This window comes from Aedes aegypti, chromosome 1 (genome assembly GCF_002204515.2).
Source record: "Aedes aegypti strain LVP_AGWG chromosome 1, AaegL5.0 Primary Assembly, whole genome shotgun sequence".
Lineage (NCBI taxonomy): Eukaryota > Metazoa > Arthropoda > Insecta > Diptera > Culicidae > Aedes > Aedes aegypti.
Window position 1 is genome coordinate 68,874,053 of NC_035107.1, and position 19,189 is coordinate 68,893,241.

The 19,189-nt window shown below is 37.5% G+C and overlaps 1 protein-coding gene across 5 annotated transcripts in view; it reads left to right on the plus strand.

Annotated features, from left to right (window-relative positions):
- Window positions 1–324: 324 nt before the first annotated feature.
- The window catches only part of LOC110674761 (hormone receptor 4-like), a 177,062-nt gene continuing 158,197 nt past the window's right edge, over window positions 325–19,189 (plus strand). For 2 of the 5 annotated variants that reach the window (XM_021839034.1, XM_021839056.1), the window contains exons 1-2: window positions 325–545; window positions 1,372–1,453. The gene's annotated coding sequence lies outside the window, so the exon portion shown is untranslated. Of the gene's footprint in view, window positions 644–1,369; window positions 1,454–19,189 lie in introns of those variants that run through there. The other 3 variants (XM_021839038.1, XM_021839045.1, XM_021839052.1) reach the window with 3 other exon arrangements.

Sequence of the window (19,189 nt, forward strand, 5' to 3'; positions counted from 1 at the left end):
AGCATGAATCTGATGAAAACGTGTACTTTCCTATTAAAACTGCCATTTTCTATTCATATTTGCAAAAAAAAATATCTAAGAAAATTATTCCGTTTTTGTCAACTGAAAATTGCCGATCGTGTTGATAAAAACGGAACATACCTGTATTGAATATGTTCAGCGAGATCAAAAATCTCAATTTCTCAAATTTGAAATTATGGCCACGAATTTATTCTGGTCACTCCTCTGTGCACTGGTAGAGACACGCGGCTGCCGATCTGAAATTGGTTTAGGGTTTGGTGTTTTTGTTTGGGTACACCTTGCTTCAGTTTCGTACACATGTTCGAGGCGGTAAGATCGTTCGTTCTGGCGGCGGGTGTTTGTAGTTTTGTATATTTGGCGACCGGCGCAAAAAAAGTATAGAACGCAAATATCGGTCGGTTGCGATCGCGCGCGCGGCTTTCTGCTTCGCTTTCGAACGCGCAAAATCAGTCGTGCGTTACTTGGATTGTTTCCAGTGTTTTAAAAGCGCCACGGTTGCTTTGTGTTCTGATAGGCGCGCTTAGGTAACGATGTGTTTGTATTTATGTTACCGAAGAGAAGAACGTGACAATTTTCCCCTGTGAGAGAAAACATCAATGTTACCTAGTGTGTGACACATACAGTCAGTGATAGCCAAAAGCTGTTTTCCTATAGAAAATACCCTAGATTGAAGCTCTGTATCTTAGCTTCTGGTACTCTGAATTGACTGAATTGGCAAATAACTTGAAGTTTTTCCTGTAGTGAATTACATTCTAAAATTTCAGAAGGTTGTTCAAAGACAAAATACATATTTCATCCACAATTCAATAAACAATTTATCTCAAATCTTTTTATAACAGAATATGTTATAACATAGGCTGATAAGATGATTGAATAACAAAAAATGTATCAAATTTATTTCAATGGTGTCGCAATTATTGCACATCTAGATACCTTTACATCAAATATAATAAAATGAGATACAATCAACTGAGTATCACTGAGAAAATATCTGAAATCGTGCCCGATAATTTTCATTTTGAATTAAATTTTACACAAGTTTTCCATATGGTAGAATTTTTATTATTTTTATTACCTTTATTAACGAGATTTGCTGCCCGTATGGTAGAATAAAAGTTATCATTAGATAAATTAATCAAGAATAACTTCTTAAAATGCCCTATAATTTGGCTACAAAAAAATATTTTATTATTATCATGAAAAATTCAAAAATAAAAATTAGATTTCAAGTTACACAGAAACCCCATTCTTGATATTTTTAAATTTTTATCAAGCTTTGGTATTTTGTATGGGAAAACAGCTTTTGATTACCAACTTTTGCTACTGACTGTATACGTATGTGCTTGATAGCTGTCGAAGGTGAAATTTGAAAACGAAGGCAACTTTTACAACCGACCGCCGGCGCGGGAAAATCTAAAAGCTTCATAGAAAAGTGAGTTGCCGCACGAAATGGTGGTGAAATTCGGTGTAACCGTGAAAACAAACAAATTTTCGATTTGGCAGCAGATTTAGGTCTCTGATCAGTGATGATCCAAGCCGATTCGATCCGGGGCTGGGATGCCGTGTGAAAACTGGCAGACGCGCTGTAATTGAAACCGTTTTTCCATCCGATCATTACGTAATCCGGCAATAGTCCGGTGCGCATCTTTCGGCGCGCCGTGCGATCACCAGCATTATTCATCATCATCATCATCATTTGCGGATCGATGCTGGTTGGTTTATGCTGTTGGTGCACAGTGTTTTGAATCGTGGATTTCACAATCGAAATAGAATAATTTCAAAACTATTGTTAATAGATTTTTGGTGTCTGAATTTTTCTTAATCTTTATTAACGAGATTTTAAGCCCTGGGCTAATTCATTTCGAGACCAACGAACCCTTCCGAAGGAAGCCGACACTTTAATTTTAAGGGTTTGTTCACATATTTCATAACGCCAAAAATGGCCATTTTTGACACTCACCCACCCCCTCGTAACGCTTTTTCTATGAATATTCTACAAACTTTGTAAGAGCCGTGACATCAAGAGGATACCCACCCACCCTCTTTGGCGTTTCGAAATTTGTGAATGAACCCTAAGATCATAAATAGCACCCTAAGATGATAAATAGCAGCTGCAAAAGAGTGCTCCAAGGGGAGAGAGAGAGAGAGAGAGAGAGAGAGAGAGAGAGAGAGAGAGAGAGAGAGAGAGAGAGAGAGAGAGAGAGAGAGAGAGAGAGAGAGAGAGAGAGAGAGAGAGAGAGAGAGAGAGAGAGAGAGAGAGAGAGAGAGAGAGAGAGAGAGAGAGAGAGAGAGAGAGAGAGAGAGAGAGAGAGAGAGAGAGAGAGAGAGAGAGAGAGAGAGAGAGAGAGAGAGAGAGAGAGAGAGAGAGAGAGAGAGAGAGAGAGAGAGAGAGAGAGAGAGAGAGAGAGAGAGAGAGAGAGAGAGAGAGAGAGAGAGAGAGAGACGGTTTTAGAAATTTTGAACTGCAAACTTTTTACATGGTACGTATTCCCCGGGCAAAAACAGAACCGGATGTAGTGCCCCCCAGGTTTGGTGCTTGTTTAGATGGGTTTTATTGTGCACTTTTATCCCCCCGATACAACCAGAGCTGTTGCAGTAGACGATAAACATACTCTTATGATGTGTTGCGGATCATGATTGTTACAGAGAGCGATAAGTAAGAGATACCGTTAATTGTTTCAGGATTCAACCCCTGATCATGAGTGACTATTTCAATACGATCTCGGGACGTTGGCGTGAGAGATATGTTTTATAACATCAGGTCCTCCTTAAAATAATAATAAAAAAAAAAAATTTTACAAAAAGGCAAAGTTTGATATTGTTGTTACAAACAACCTTGCCGAAGTTACAAAATTTCTTTATATTCATTTTTCTGAAAAATGAAGCGTTTTATCGTTTGCTTAAGGTGAAGATGAATCGAAGCCAAACTTCAATTTTTCAAGAGCACAAATCTAGAGAACCGAGCATCCGTTTAAGCTGAAAACTTAACCGATTGGTCAGTTGCTGGTGGTGACCAATCGATTAAGTTTTCAGCTCAAACGGGTGTTCGGTTCTTTAGATTTGTGCTCTTGAAAATTTGAAGTTTGGCTTCGATTCATCTTCACCTTAATCATTCGTTTAACAGGCTCAAGCGCCCTTTTACATTACGAAGCCAAATAGAATTGTTTACAAAATCATATTTGCTTCATATGCAACAAGTTAGCTTTGGGAAACCGTAAGGCTTGCGGGTTGGCGAAGGCTAGAGAACACAATTATTTTTGAAGGGTGTGAGATTACTGGGTCTATTCGTTGATATTCATCAGTAGAATACTATTATTGCTTCGTTGCTGCTGGTTAACGTAGAGTGGAAGTGTTAGTAGTCTGTAAAGTTAAAAACAAACGGGTTTCGAGGGTACAAGGTGGACAACCAACGATAAAGAGGGGAGATACGAGCAGACATGCGAAACTAAAGAAAAATACCAATGAAGTGGAAAAGAGAAACTAAAGAGCATTTAATCGAGATATAAGATATAATTGTAACAAAAGGGAATAAAGGACGTCTGTTCGATTTGAAAACATTTGAACATGTAGTCCAGTCCAAAATCTTCCTTTTCTGGTTTTCATCGGGCACTGAAATATGCACAAAGATAAATCACGACTTATGATACCTGCGAGAGAATTCGCCTTAATTCAATTTTTTAAGCAAACTGATCTGCAGACGTGCTATTACGAAAAATTCCAAAGCACCCACCTTCGAGAGCGCGTCCGCTTTCTCACTGCCTGGAATAGTGCAATGCGACGTGATCCAAACCAAGGAGTGCTTTACCGGCCTCATTATTGAACGAATATACTCCAAACCCAGCGGAATAATTTGTTTATGACCCGTTAGTATAAAACGTCCTATCGCTGCTGATCCAGCCGAACTTGTTCGCAAAAATTAATCTTCGAGCAGAGATGATATGACATTTCATGGATTTCTTGCCTCTCATGATCCAACCAAATCAACAGTAGAGTTTTAATAGTCGGTTTGTCTTCAACAGAATGAAAAAAATCGGAAAGCCTCAATCTCTTATCGTTTAAAAGTCATCAACGAATTATGATGAATTTTAAGTCCACTTTCATCTTCAACATCTTATTTTTACGCGAAATGAGGCAGTTGTTATGGTTGAACAAATCCTGCACCCACCCTGAAGCTAATTATCTAATTTAAATTGTGGGCTTCGTAGTCGTGCGGTTAGTGTCATTGAGGCATTTAGCCACATCGTGATAAGGAATTTGGGTTCGATTCCCGCCTCATGCCGAAAAATTTTTCGAGAGGAATGTTTTCCGACTGTGCCATTGGGCGTTGCATGCTAGTCCGTTGTCTAGTGTGGTGCTCAGGGATGAGAAATGTACTGTAGCTAACATTTACCACCTCGACATTCACATTTTTCTACACGACCATCAAAATCCGAAGCAAACCATGGCCGTTCAAAACAATAAAATGTCACGGCTCTTCAAAACTGTAATCTTCTTCTTCGCAACGTTTTTTCAAACCCGAATGCGAAATGACTCAAGCACAGTGGTGGCACGATTTTTCCGGTTTTCGGGGTTTTGCATTTTTGTTCTATAAAGGCAGCATGAAATTGAACTTGTTTATATGTATCGCAACGGAATGATTGTGCTCTTGCTGTTAACGCTAATAGATATTAATTAGTTGAAAACACAAGCGAAATACTAGCGATTACATATTTTACATTTTTTCCAATCATTCACCTCGAGATGGCTGCCCGAAAACGGTCATAGTGGAGAGACAAAAACAGTCAAGCAGTGTGTGAACCGTTAGCAGCGCAACACCTGATGGTATTGATGCTGCTTCTGCTTTGTGTTTTGGTTGACTGGCAGAATCGATGAACTGTGGCAAATTGTGATCACAGTTCTCAAGCCTGGTGGTGCTTCCTTCAAAAGGCAAATGGCCCACTGAAAGCATTAACGTGTAGTGTCTTAAAAATTGTTATCAAAGCCGGTGGAATGCGTATCAACCTCTATAGGAAAACAAACAAACAGATTAGTGACATTATGGAAGTAATCAGATTTCAAATTTGTTTATCATCTTCGACTTCGGTGATCGTTTTATTCCCTTCTGTTTCGGTTTGAAAGGCGCGATGTTTATGATATTCTACGCTCCCAATATCCCAAAATCCACGAATATCAAAATCCCAAGATCCCGAGATCCCAAGATCCCAAGATCCCAAGATTCCAAGATTCCAAGATCCCAATATCCCAATACCCCAAGATCCCAAGACCCCAAGACCCCTATATTCCAAGATCCCAACATCCCAAGATCTCAAAATCCCAAGATCCCAATATCTTAAGATCCCAAGATCTCATGATTCCAAGATCCCAAGATTCCGAGATCCCAAGATTCCAACATCCCAAGATCCCAAGATCCGAAGATCCCAAGATCCGAAGATCCCAAGATCCCAAGTTCCCAAGATCTCAAAATTCCAAATGCCAAGACCCAAGATTCCAAGATTCCAAGATCCCAATATCCAAATATCCCAAGATCCCAAGACTCCAGGACCCCTATATTCCAAGATCCCAACATCCCAAGATCTCAAAATCCCAACATCCCATGATCCCAATATCCGAAGATCCCAAGATCTCATGATTTTAAGATCCCAAGATCCCGAAATCCCAAAATTCCAACATCCCAAGATCCCAAGATCCGAAAATCCGAAGATCCGAAGATCTGAAGATCCGAAGATCCCAAGATCCGAAGATCCCAAGATCCTAAGTTCCCAAGATCCCAAGATCTCAAAATTCCAAATGCCTAGATCTGAAAATCCCAAGATCCCAAGATCCAAAGATCCAAAGATCCCAAGTTCCCAAGTTCCCAAGTTACCAAGATCCCAAGATCTCAAGATCCCAAGTTCCCAAGTTCCGAACATATTAATATTCCAAATCCCAAGATACAAACATCTCAAGTTCTGGAAATCCCAAGGTCCCAAGATACCAAAATCCCAAGATCCCAAGATCCGAAGATCTCAAAATTCCAAATCACAAGATCCCAACATCTCAAGATCCCGAGATCCCAAGATCTCAAGACCCCAAGACCACAATATTCCAAGATCCCAAAATCTCATGATTCCAATATCCCAAGATCCCAAGACCCCAAATTCCCAAGTTCCCAAGATCCCCAGATCCCAAGATTCCAAAATCCCAAGATCTTAACTTCCCAAGATTCCAAGATCCGAAGATCCCAAGATTCCAAGATCTCAAAATTCCAAATCCCAAGATCCCAACATCCCAAGAACTGGAAATCCCAAGATCACAAGATTCCAAGATTCCAAGATCCAAAGATCCCAAAATATAAATATACCAAGATCCCAATATTCCAAGACCCCGAAGATCTGAAGATTCGAAGATCCGAAGATACGAAAATGTGAAGATCCGAAAATCGGAAGATCTTCGGATCTAGGAATCTTCGGATCTTCGGATCGTCGGATCGTCGAATCTTCGGATCTTCGGATCTACGGATCTTCGAATCTTCGGATCTTCGAAACTTCGGATTTTCAGATCTTTGGATTTTCAGATTTTTGGATTTTCGGATATTCGGAAGAAGACATCTTAGGGTCTTCGGATCTTTAGATCTTCGGTTTTTCGGATCTTCGGTTTTTCGGATCTTCGTATCTTCGGATATTTGGAAGAAGACACCCCGACAAATTCCCGGAAAGTTTCGTCGCTATCTCATAGAGCTGGCCCTCCTCTTCCTGGTAGTCTGATGATTGTAAACTTCTCACGTAGCTTTTCAAAAGAATGTATCTAATATAGAAAGCCTCTATTTGTTTACTTTCTCTTTCATCACTAAAGAGCGAACACGAAATTATTGCGACACCGAAAATGTCATGCCAATTTTTTTATAATGTTTAGAATCAAACCAAAATTTTAGAATGGTTTTATACATATAATTACTTCAAAAATAAAAAGAAAAGGTAATCGATGGAGCCTTGAGTGTAAAATTGAAGGCATTTTCGCTTGATGCCCTCCATCAAAGTCTTTACAGTGTCATCCGGTACCAATTTCTCAGTATTTTTTTTTTTTTTTTCTTAACATGTCCTTCTCGTCTTTGACTGTCTTCTTGCTCTTCCGAAGTTCCCGCTTCAGTATTGCCCAGTACTGCTCCACCAGGCGCAGCTCCGGACAGTTTGGCGGATTCATGTCCTTTGCAACAAAACGGACAGAATTGGCCTCATACTACTCCAGGACACTTTTAGAATCTGGCCAAAATAGCGAAGCTCGGTCGTGCTGCTGCAAGAACGGCAAAAGGCGCTTCTCAAGGCACTCAGATTCTCGCCATTTACTGTGTCCTTTGTCACGAAAGGCTCACTTCGCAGTCCGCAAGAGCAGATGGCCTGCCAAATGAGATATTTGGAGGCGAACTTCGACATTTTCTTCTTATTAAATTTGTCGTCCACATCGAACTTGCTCTTGCCGGTGAAAAACTCCAACCCCGGAATTTGCTTAAAATCGGCTTTTATATACGTTTCGTCGTCCATCACACAGCAGCTATATTTTGTCAGCATCTCGTAGAGCTTCTGTGCTCGAGTTTTAGCCGTCGATTATTGCCACTCATCGCTAGCGACATGCCGCGACATGCCGATCTTTTTAGCCAAATCACGGCTTGAGACGTTGAAATTTGCTTTAATCATCTGTTTCACCTTTCCCTCCGTCTTTTTGTTCTCCGGTCCCGGTTTTCTTCCAGCTCCTTTGCCATGGTCCAACGTCAAACGATCCTGGAACCGCTTCAACACAGGAGACGGTTGAATGGTGAATGATCAACATTTTTCCCAACTGCCGGTGCGACAGGTCAGGAAATTCCAGGTGTTTGGAAAAATTTGTTCTCTCGGCTCTCGCGTTGGTTCACCTCCATTTTCGTTGAATCCAAAAACACGACTTCGAGTTTGACAGCATGTAAACAATACACATCAATGAAATTGTGTGCAAAATTTTGTTGATTTTCATTGAGGAATTCATTGCCCTCCAATAGACTCACACCTTAAAAATTTTGTCACACCAAAATATTCTCCAACCATGATTGCCATACATTGGATGGCGTCGTAGCTAACAAAAACAACATGTAACGCACACCGTTTGATCAAAGACAAATTAAAGACCTCGATGTCCCTTGCAGTTGCCCAAAATTTTATGGCTCGTAAGGTAATCTAGAATGCCGTTAAAAGTGTACTGCGATCTGTCAAACTTGGGTACCTTCTGTACTACCGAGGGAACAAATGCAGTACTACACTGAAAATATATATTGTTTTATATTACGAAATCGTTCGTTTGAACTACGACATTATTCGTTGTTTTCTGCAACGAAACAGTTTCGTAAAATGTATGCAACCAGCTTCGTAATATGATTCAAGTTCGAAATCAAAACAAACAATGATTGTTATAATGTATTAAACATTTCGTAATCGAAATTCGTTTGTTTCGTATTCAGAACGAACATTTAGGGTTTTTCATGTATTTTGGACAGAGCGTTACGCGTATATAATTTGGCCACTTCCATTTGATTTTGCCGTAAATGGCCAAATTATATACGCGTAACGGTCTGTCCAAAATACTTTGATCACCCTATATGCGCTTCTTCTTACCTCCCTCGGCTGCGGTCGTGTCATGTTGTATTTTACGAAATGTGTCTACGAAACCTTTCGTTGCAGAAAACAACGAATGATTTCGTAGATTAACGATCAACGCTCCATCATCGTGATCATCGTCATCATCGAAACTTCAAAAGCAGTTTTTCTGTTCAAAACTGAAAATTATTCAATGAAAATGTGTTCACTGTATTGCGGTTGAAGAATAGAATACAGTGAACACATTGTCCTGTAAACATTCTTGATTTTGAACGAAAAAACTGCTTTTGAAAATTCCGAAATCAATGACGGATCCTGCCCCCTTAAACGATCAGTTTCGTAATACAGTCGACTCTCCACATCTCGATGTTCTACATCTCGATATCTCTACCTATGTCGATGATTTCATGAGTCCCTTCAGTCTGCATACATTTTTACTCTCCATATCTCGATATCCTCTTTATCTCGATATCTCCATATCTCGATGTATTTCTGTTGATTGTTTGTTCTCAATTTGCTCTCCGTATGTCGATATGACCAATATCGAAGGTTACTAGACCAAAGTTTTGGGATTCAAAACAAATTAGGAGCGCAAAATGACGTCTGTTTGTGTATTACTTTCTTGGCAATGGAGTGTTTTTCAATCTAGTATTCATCAAAAATTTGTTCTTTGTCTCGATCTCTCCCTATCTCGATGGTCCCTTCGATATCGTGATGTGGAGAGACGACTGAACTAATTCGTAATATGAACAACACGATAACGCACATCTACGAATTGTATATCGTACATCTTACGATTATTTCGTAAAGTCACTGAATCGCGAAATTATGTCAAGTACAAATAATTCGTACAATGAATGAAAATAGTGTTATATGTACGAAATCTTGTTTTACGAAATGGATTTTGGATAAAATACGAAGAGATGTTTTCAGTGTAGAAGTGGTACACAATCTGAGCCCGAGTATGACGGACCTGGTTTGATTGTGCATTGAATGGAAGGTGCGTGCTTCTACTAAACTGCCATGTAAACTGACGTGTGAGTATTTATTTCCTCACTCTAAAAATGTGCACGAGAATCTTTTCGCCAATGAAACGGACAATACCCAATGGTAGAATAGTTATGCCCTGTTGAATGTGTCGCAATAATTTCGTGTTCGCCCTTCTGTGTTTTTTTAGCATGAAAAAATGTCACACGCGATCGATGTTTTTTGGTGTAATAAAGAACTTCTTGTTAGGATAAAAATCGTGTCAATTTTAGTTTAATGGACCTGACATATACAAGCGTCTTCCTACACGCAGATTTAAAGGTCAAAAATGCTATTTTTCGTCCTTTCAAATCTAAATTCATTTGACGTAAACATATTGTCGGCCCAACTGGACAGAATTTCACACGAAACACCTATGTAATGTCTTGTAAATTTACCTTGTTTGAAGTTTTACATGCAGTATTGACATTTACATTACGAGTAATTTTCCTTTTATTCAACTGTATGTCTATTGTTGACAATTCCATGTAAATGGGTGCAATGACACTTTGTCCCTCTGAAAAATTATTGGGGAAAGCAAAAGTTCTAATCCCCCAAGGTTGTAGCATATGACGATTAGAAAAACAAAATATAAATATGTTTTAATTGGGAACTTTTCGAAACATAAGTTATAGCGTTAGCGTTAGAGTAGTTACGGTATATTTCGTAGATTGGATATTAGTAACATTCATGTTTCATTTGGATAATCTCATTCAGACTGCTTTCAAGAACAAGGATGGGGAGTATTCCTTGATCCAATCTTAATCAAGAATACCAAAACCATGAATATTTATATTCCCGGCCACGCCCATCTTTACCGCTTAGTTTATGAGAGGCCTCCGACTCAGCGACACCCTCATAAGTGCTACGGAGTTGGGGGTTGGAAAAGGTATTTAGTCAGGATTCGCCTGAAAAGCTGGCGATAGACACAGAGCATTTGATATTTAGTTGTTTTAAATTTAATCTTTTGAATGCCGGCCATCAAAAGAGAGAAACAATTCTTTATTTACAGGATGAACAATATTGTATCCCGTGAAAGAAAAAAGAATGATCGCGCGTTCGACGGTTGTGACCGAAACTCATCTTTGATTACAGCGTGGTATATTAAATAAACAATATTTCCATTGTTAAAAAGTTTGTACATCTTACGTCTCTCCAATTAGAATTCAATTTCTTCAGAAATTCATTGGCCTATTTTAAGGTGAAAGTTCACTGCGTCCACATTATCATATTTCGTAGTGTTCGTGAGATGAATCAAGTATATCAGCAGTATATGTAGTAGTGTTATGTTGACATATTTTAATTCAGAATCTCAGGATGTTGTTGAAATACATAGCAACAGCCCTAGAAACATCTAACTGACAATTGCAAAACAAACAGATCGGGGTAATAAATTCGGTTCCGTGAGAACTTTTTACGCGTAGTTTGTTCGAGCACAAAAGTGAGAAATATTAGTTTTCTGCGTTAAAGAAACTACTCCACTCGAAAATGTGGAATACATAGAGTATTCCATCAAGATTTCATAGTGCTGCGATATATGAAAGGGCAATTACGAACGGAAATATATTTTGTTGTGAGAAAATACAAGTGTTGTGAGAGAATAAGTAGCATTCGTAAAGTGAATTTAGTTCTGCACAAAACAAAGGAATTATTGATAGTAATGATTCAGAATGTGACCGTATACAAAATAAATATGCAGTATTGATATGAGTAGCAAAAATACTCATTCTAAGCAGGTTAGTTGGTACATTTTTCATTTTTCTTGAACGCTCTCTGTGGATGTGGGAGAGTATGGATGAGGGGAAGCGTTTGGAGGGAAGGAAGCTGAGAGAATTGACGGGTGCCATACTGACTGCCTTCTTTGTACGGTTGGGACAATGTCGTTAAACGTTGAATGCAAGACATTTTTCAACTTGGAGCTGGATCGTCACCTAAACCAAAGAACAATACATAGTTTTGAAGGTACTCTGTTTGGATCGTGAAATCAACGATTTAAAACATTGTGCATTAGTCGTTTTCGGTGCGTCTGATTAAATTTCGCTCGAGAGGCGGGAATATATGGCCCATAGAGAGCCTAAAACGTGATCCGTATAGTTATACGTCCAGGGGGGTGCTGGCGCATGCTGGTACTTGAATCGCACGACGGGCGGACGGATGTTAAAATTGAAATGTTTACAACAATGGAGATTTTTGCATGATGATGATGATGTTGTCGGTTTGTGAATTAAGAGGGTTTCAGCAGACGGCAAACACCAGAAACACACATGCTGCTGCAGTCGCTATTCTTTGTTTGGCGCTTTTATCTTGATCATCGTTCGGTAATTGGGTTAGTTAAGTGTGCTGTTTGGGTTCGTTTAGACGTTAAGAGTTGTGGTGCTGAGTGAGGTGTACTTACGGTTGGATTCTTGACAGGCTTTCGATCATACTTAGCAGATATAACGGTTGGGAACCTTCTACATGTGTGTATTTGATATTTAAATGTCATTTGACCATGCGGCCGGAGCTGGAATATTGTGTTGTATAATATGAATAATTTTATTCTCACGGTGAGTCACTTGGAAGCGTGTTGAGAATGATTCATCGTAGCGTGATCATATGGTTATTTTTGCCTCAATAGGTAATGTCTATTGAAGAGTCGTAAATAATCTCCCCAGTGCTACAAGAAACCACTGGTCTGTGTTTTACTCTTCAATCACTATTTAACCCTCAATGTGCGGTGACAAAAGCGGTGTTGCAAATTATTAAGCTTATTATGTGGAGCATTATCAGGCGTATAAAAACATCAACTTTTTTAATTCTGTTGATAGCAAAGTAATTGCCACTAAAGTTTTTGAAGCTATTCTCATAGCAGCCTATTTACCTTTTCAATGCACTAGACAACAAGTTCATCTGCTTCAAAATGACCTGCAAAAAAAAAGTTTTTCATTAGAGGCTTTATGCTTTGTTACATTTTAAAGTTCTAATGAAGCATGTTTTGAATCCTATCTAAAATACATATAAATTATTTAACACTCCCGTACAAAAGTTTGGGTTCACCCATACAACAATGTTTTGTCTATATCTCTGTGATTACACGTCCAATTGAAACTCCCTATGGCGCATCCGAAAGGCAATGAGTTATTCATACGTTCATACTTTGTGAGTATTTTTCCAAAAATATTTTCTGAATTTCGTATACTAATCTTTTACTAAAAGTTACGACAAGTCATCGTGCAAATGTTTGGGTTCACATGTGCTGCACGCCAATCATTTTTGTCAATTCCTCTGCCATTTTTCAACCGATTCTAATAACTCATAGCTTTTTCAAACCCAAATAATCTCGAAACTTTAACAAATTCCATTTTCAGGCATTGTAATACCAAGGTTATTTTCAATAGAATGATAGTTCACACCAATGAAAATTCAATGTATGCCAAAATACGATTTCGAATCCGACATGATGGGCATCTGACCACTCAAAAGCTTTCACGTGTGACGATTTTCATTCGTTCCAACATAACTGAAGGCCAACGGTTTATTTTTGAGAAAATTGAGAGTATAACTTCTCTTAGATATCACTCTCTGTAACGATCATGATCCGCAACACATCATGGGAGTCTGTTTATCGTCTACTGCTACAGCTCTGATTATATCAGGGGGATAACAGTGCATGATAAAACCCATCTAAACAAGCACTATTTCTAGGATGTTCGGAGATTGCTTATTAAGCCATTAAAGTAAAACACCTATTGCCAATGGTAAAAGATTTATCATCGCTTTCTCTTCGGGGCCTTTCTTCGCTGTTATTATTTATCAAGCTTGTTACAACTTGGGAAACATTGCCGATCATGGATCGATACAGATGAGATGTTTTTCTCCGCTTGCTTTGATCATGCTTCGAAATCAATTGGGTCCTAAAATGTTCAATGAATCATTTTTTTTATTTAATAATACGAAAAAGCATGTTCTTTCAACTACTTTAGCAATTTTTCCAGCTCAAATAATGGCTATAACATATTATTATTATCTTTATTAACGAGATTTGCAGCCCGAGACTGGCTGCATCTGGGGGCTTTAACATATTTAAACTTTAATTTTAAAAATGTTTTCAATTATGAACCTCGACACTTTTGATCATGTTTCACGTTCACTTTGTCGACAAAAATGCCACAGGGGTTTTAGTTTTAACATTGGGGTTGTACCTATCTGACATTTCGGAAGAGACATGGAAAACAAAATATATCCAAAATTTTAGTTTAAACCAAGGGATGTCAAAATCCCAAAAAAAATGTTTTTTGGACTTAAACCAACAAAAATCATTTTAAAATTTAGTAGACATTTGTTTCTGGCCTAAACTTAAGGGGACACGGGAGACCGTGTTATTTTCCCTATCTTTCGTCTCACTCTAAAAATAATCATCAAAATTTTGTGGAAGCAAATCTCGAGTTTTAGTGAACCGATGAAGCTGAAAATTTATCGGGTTGTGCACTACATATATAGAATCATAGTGATACATTTTCGCATCAATATATGGAGTGGTTCTTGGGATTTGCTTCTTGAACTGGATAGGGTGATTATGATGACGTCCCGTGCGGCCTTAAGCGTTTGGTACTAAAATGGAGACAGGGCTTTAGGACCCTATTGTGAACCAATTCTGCAATGCCTGGTGTAAACATATTTCACTCATTTGAAATAGAAGCATGAAACGTACTCACCAGTTGATAATCCATTGGCAACAGGGCAGCTGCAAATTCTTTCAATTTCATCACCTACACAGAAAAATATCCGTTCTCCCATTCGTGAACAGCAGTCATGAACTCGTAAACAAGCAAAAATACACCGTGAATTACATGTTTGCCTGAACGCGTTGCCTAGTTCCGAGAACGTTCATGTAAACATAATGGTAGTTCACGGTGTATTTTTGACAGTTCACGTTGAGCGTGTACATACGGGCCAAATGAATGATTGTATTGGTTTTGTATTTGTAAATTTGTGCTTGGTATGATGTTAGTGAAGACGATGAATTAGATTGTTTATTTCATGTTAATGTTTTTTTTTTTTTTTAATTTCTTTATTAGTATCATTTCAAACATTACATCCATTTCTTATATCTAGGTGTTCTGTGTTATTAGACAACACTATCATCCTAATTTAGTAAAACAAATTTAAGATTTTATAAACATTTTGTTAACAACATATTATATTTCATTTGCCGTAGCAGTTCAGATTTTTTACAGGTGAGTTGATTTTACCTGCTTATAAGAGAATATGTGATAATCGTTGTTAGTTTATGTACATTGTGTATTAATGTTAGAACTCAAGATTTAGTCTGTGCAGTATTATTACTTAAAATGGTGGTATTAACTAAAATAAATAAAAAAAAAACAAACCGTCTTGCATTGCCCCTGGGATTAAACCAATATATACTCATCATTTTCTAATAGTTTTCACCAAAAGTCTTTCACAGAAATTTCTTAGAGAAGTTTCTTTTAGAATTCGTGAAGAATTCATTTCAGGAATTTTCCGAAATATTCCTCCAGAAATTTTAAAAAAAGTCCTCCAGAAATTCCCCATGACATCCTCCAATGATTTTTCCATTCATATTTCCAGAATATTTACTTTTGAAGTAGCTCAAAAAATCACTACAAGAACACTACCAGATGTTATTCTCAGAATTTAACCAAAAATTTTCTTAAAGTTTCTATCAAAAAATCCTTCAGTTATTCTTCCTGAAGTTTCTTCAATAAACCCTCCAAAAGTTACTCTAGAAGTTTAATGAATAGTTTCTCCAGGAAGTCTTCTAGGGATTTCTCTAGAGAATCCTCGAATGTTTTCTTCAGATGATTCAACAGAAAATCTTACCAAGGAATTCAAAAAGGTCCTTTAAATTTTTTTTTCGGAATTCCATTCAAAAACTTTATTACAATTTCTTTAAGAATATCATTTAAAATAAGTAATTTCAAATGGAATTGATTAACTGATCCAGCACCTTATCCATATGTCATACAGATATTCCAGAAACTTCTTCAATAATTTCTGCATTAAATGTTACAGAAGTTTTTCTTGGAAATCTTAGGAAGTATTCCCATAAGACCTCCAAAAACTCATGTAGCATTTTTCCACGGACTTCTTCTGGGATTTCTATAGGAAGACAAGCATGAATCCCTCAACATTTCAGTAATACCTCTTGAAAATTCTCTAAAAATTAATTAATAATATTATTTATGGATTCCTTCATGGGTTTTAAAAAAGTTCCTCATGGAATTCCTCCAGTGATATTTCCGGAAAATCTATAAAAAAGTTTTAATTGGTAATTCTCAAATAGTTTCTCTAGAAATATGTAATATGTAAAGCCACGTGGGCTTCGTGGCCTTGTTCTTAGTATTACCAAGCATTTAGCCGCATGATTCCCTCTTCAGTCCGGAAAACTTTCGTCAGAAATATATTTCGTCTGTGCCACTGGGCGTTGCATGCTAGTCCGTTGTCTAGTGTGATGCTTCCTTCAAAGGACAAATCGTCGACTGGAAGTTTTAACGTGTCGGTGTCTTTAAAAAGAATGATTCCTTCAGAACTAGGCAAAAGCTTTTCCTAAAGAATTTCTCCGGAGTATGCTACAGAAATTTCATTGAGAATGTCTTCAATAATTTATCCACACACTCATCCAAGGATTCTTTTAGAAGCTCTCATGAAGATTCCTCCAGGAAATCCTTTGGCGATTTCCTTAGATACACTCTTAAAGACATTCAAAAAATTCACCACAACTTTATTAAGGTTCATTTGGAATTAATTAGGATGTTCCTACAGGGAAACCTTCAGAAGTTCCTGTACGAAATTCTTCTCCTACTCCTCCTCCTTCAATCTAAGTAACAAACTCTATAATAATTCTGATGTAATCCACTGATCGGGAAGTTAATGTTCAATATTATCCCCCAAATATTGAAGACCTAACATTTCATGTTTTGCATACATAGGAGAAGGTATCGACCGTGATTGTTTTATATTCTATTTTGTTATGGCTATATCGGTCATGCGACTCAAAGCTAAAGGAAGTCTGTAGAAGATTTTTTCAAATGATAGAAATGAATAGCAAAAACGCAACGTCAGAATTCAAGTAGGCTTGGATTTTTTCGTTCTACATGGACGCAAATGTTTCACTTTTGCTAAATCTGAAACATTTGGTGATATTTATTATCACTGCGACGGTATATGGACATTTCCAGATAATCGCATTTCGTGGATTTATCTTGCAGAGCACAATATATGAGCACATTGAAGCCTCCTGAATTTTGCCTGTGTTGGTAGCAAAGCTCAAAGCTTTGAGCCACCCTTTTCCAGTAGAGAAGCTAGGCAAAATACAGGACGCTTCGATGCAAACTGACTTTAAAATGGCTTGCTCAATTTTCACCACCTAATATAATTTAAATCTTGTCACTCCCTTGCGACGCCTATCCACCTATTCATTTCTATCATTTGAAAAAAATCTTCTACAGACTCGCATGACCGATATAGCCATAACAAAATAGAATATTTAATGTTTTAGGTAAAATAGGGTCCTAAAGTAATGTTCCAGTTTTAGTACTAAACGCTTAAGTTTAGACTAGGAACTCATGTTTACTCAATTTTTAAATATTTCACGTTGGTTTAAATAAAAAAAAACAAGTTTTTTCCGGATTTTGAAATTTTGTCAAACTCTTTGGTTTAAACTCATGTTTTGTGTGTGTTTTGGTTTCCGTGTCCCTTCTGAAATGTCAGATAGAAACAACCCCAATGTTAAAAAGTCGAACCCCTGTGGCGTTTTTGTCGATTAAATGAACGTCAAATATGATCAAAAGTGTCAAGGTTCATAATTGGACCCATTTTTTAAATAAAAGTTTAAATATGATCTCGCCGTTATTTGAGCTGGAAAATTTGACAATGTAGTTAGCATACGTTCTATCGTGCAGTTCAAAAAAAAAAAAATCAAACATTTTAGCGCCCCATTTATATTTATAATGATTTTTGTTGAATCATCCACCAACGAATTGGTTATCCATTTGAATTTTTCTGTAAATTTTGATAATTTACGTTCTGCACAAACTATCTCTAAGAATGAGTCGAACAAGTGTCACTTTATTGTTGTGGATTATCATGTTTTTTGTATCCATTACCAAAGTTACCTTTATATTGAAAATTATTTTTAAATCACACGAAAAATCAACAATCAATAATAAATGAAAATTAACTGTTGATCAATCTTTCAACCACCATCATCTTCTTCATCTTCTTCATCTTCTTGGTATTAACGTCCTCACTGGGACAGAACCGGCTTCTCAGCTTAGTGTTCTTATGAGCACTTCCAACATTGTTAACTACGAGCTTTCCTTGCCGAAGTTGCCATTTTCGCATTCGTATATCGTGTGGCAAGTACGATGATACTCGTATATGCCCAGGGAAGTCAAGGAAATTTTAGTATACACGAATATCCGTTAAATTATCTAAAATGTAGATAATGCTCAATTGTGATGATTATTTTACTCCGCTAGGTTTCAACTATAAAGTTCATTTTATTTTATTTAAAAAAATAATCATTTAGTGTATGTTTTAAACTTTGTGGTCAATTTTGTAGTCCTACGTCAAAACCGAATAGTAGCTTCAATTCGACTCATCGGTAAGGGCTGAACATTTCCAAACAGGCACGCTTCTTTTCTAGGTCAAGTGCGCAGCTTTAATGGACAATTTTCCATCGGTTTGTGCACAATGAAAATCAATTTCCACGCTTAATTCCACGGGCTCTTGTACGCCGCATTCGCACTCTATTACGGAAACAGGGAAGCAAAGTTCCCGGCTCTTGTAGTTTCTTAATGGCCAAACGGCGCGGCGGCAACCGACGGTCGACGTAATGATGATGGATAGCTACAAACCAAATTATTGCGATTTGTTGCACATTGATGGGCGCATTGGTCTTTTCGATGTGCGGCAATGACTTCATAATGCTGTTTATGTGCGAAACTTCAATCATGGCGTAGTCGTTTTGTTTGATGACAGTTGGTCAATGCGAAGACCATCTCGAAGCGACTGCCTCTGTTTGTTGTTTGTTGGTAATATTGCATCATTTGACAGCTAATGTTTGTCACATAATGTGCTAAATTTGGAATGGTGACCCATAATACTTACTTTTAGAATTGTGCAATATAATTTGAATAAGACTCCCTTAGGACATCTAATTTTGTTCAATTGTGTTGTAATTTTGGTTATTTTAACTACTAATTAGCCAAAATCATAACATATTTTGTTAGAAAAAGCGTGCTATCTCGGTGACCAGGTTTGAGAAAAGAGTTACCAAAAAGTGGCATACGGTTTTAAAAAAAAGTGACTTGAAAGTTAATACGTAAGCAGTTCAATTTCAGTTCAATTACACTTAAAATTATCAGAGGTGACCTACTGCTGTTAGATTTAGACTAACATATTTCCCACAAGTAAAAAAAGAGCATAACTACTTTTTAAGGTTAGGTCGGTTTCAGCGGTCGTGGTCTATTCTAAATACTCATTGACAGTTAAATAGACCAAACCAAAATTTTGCATCT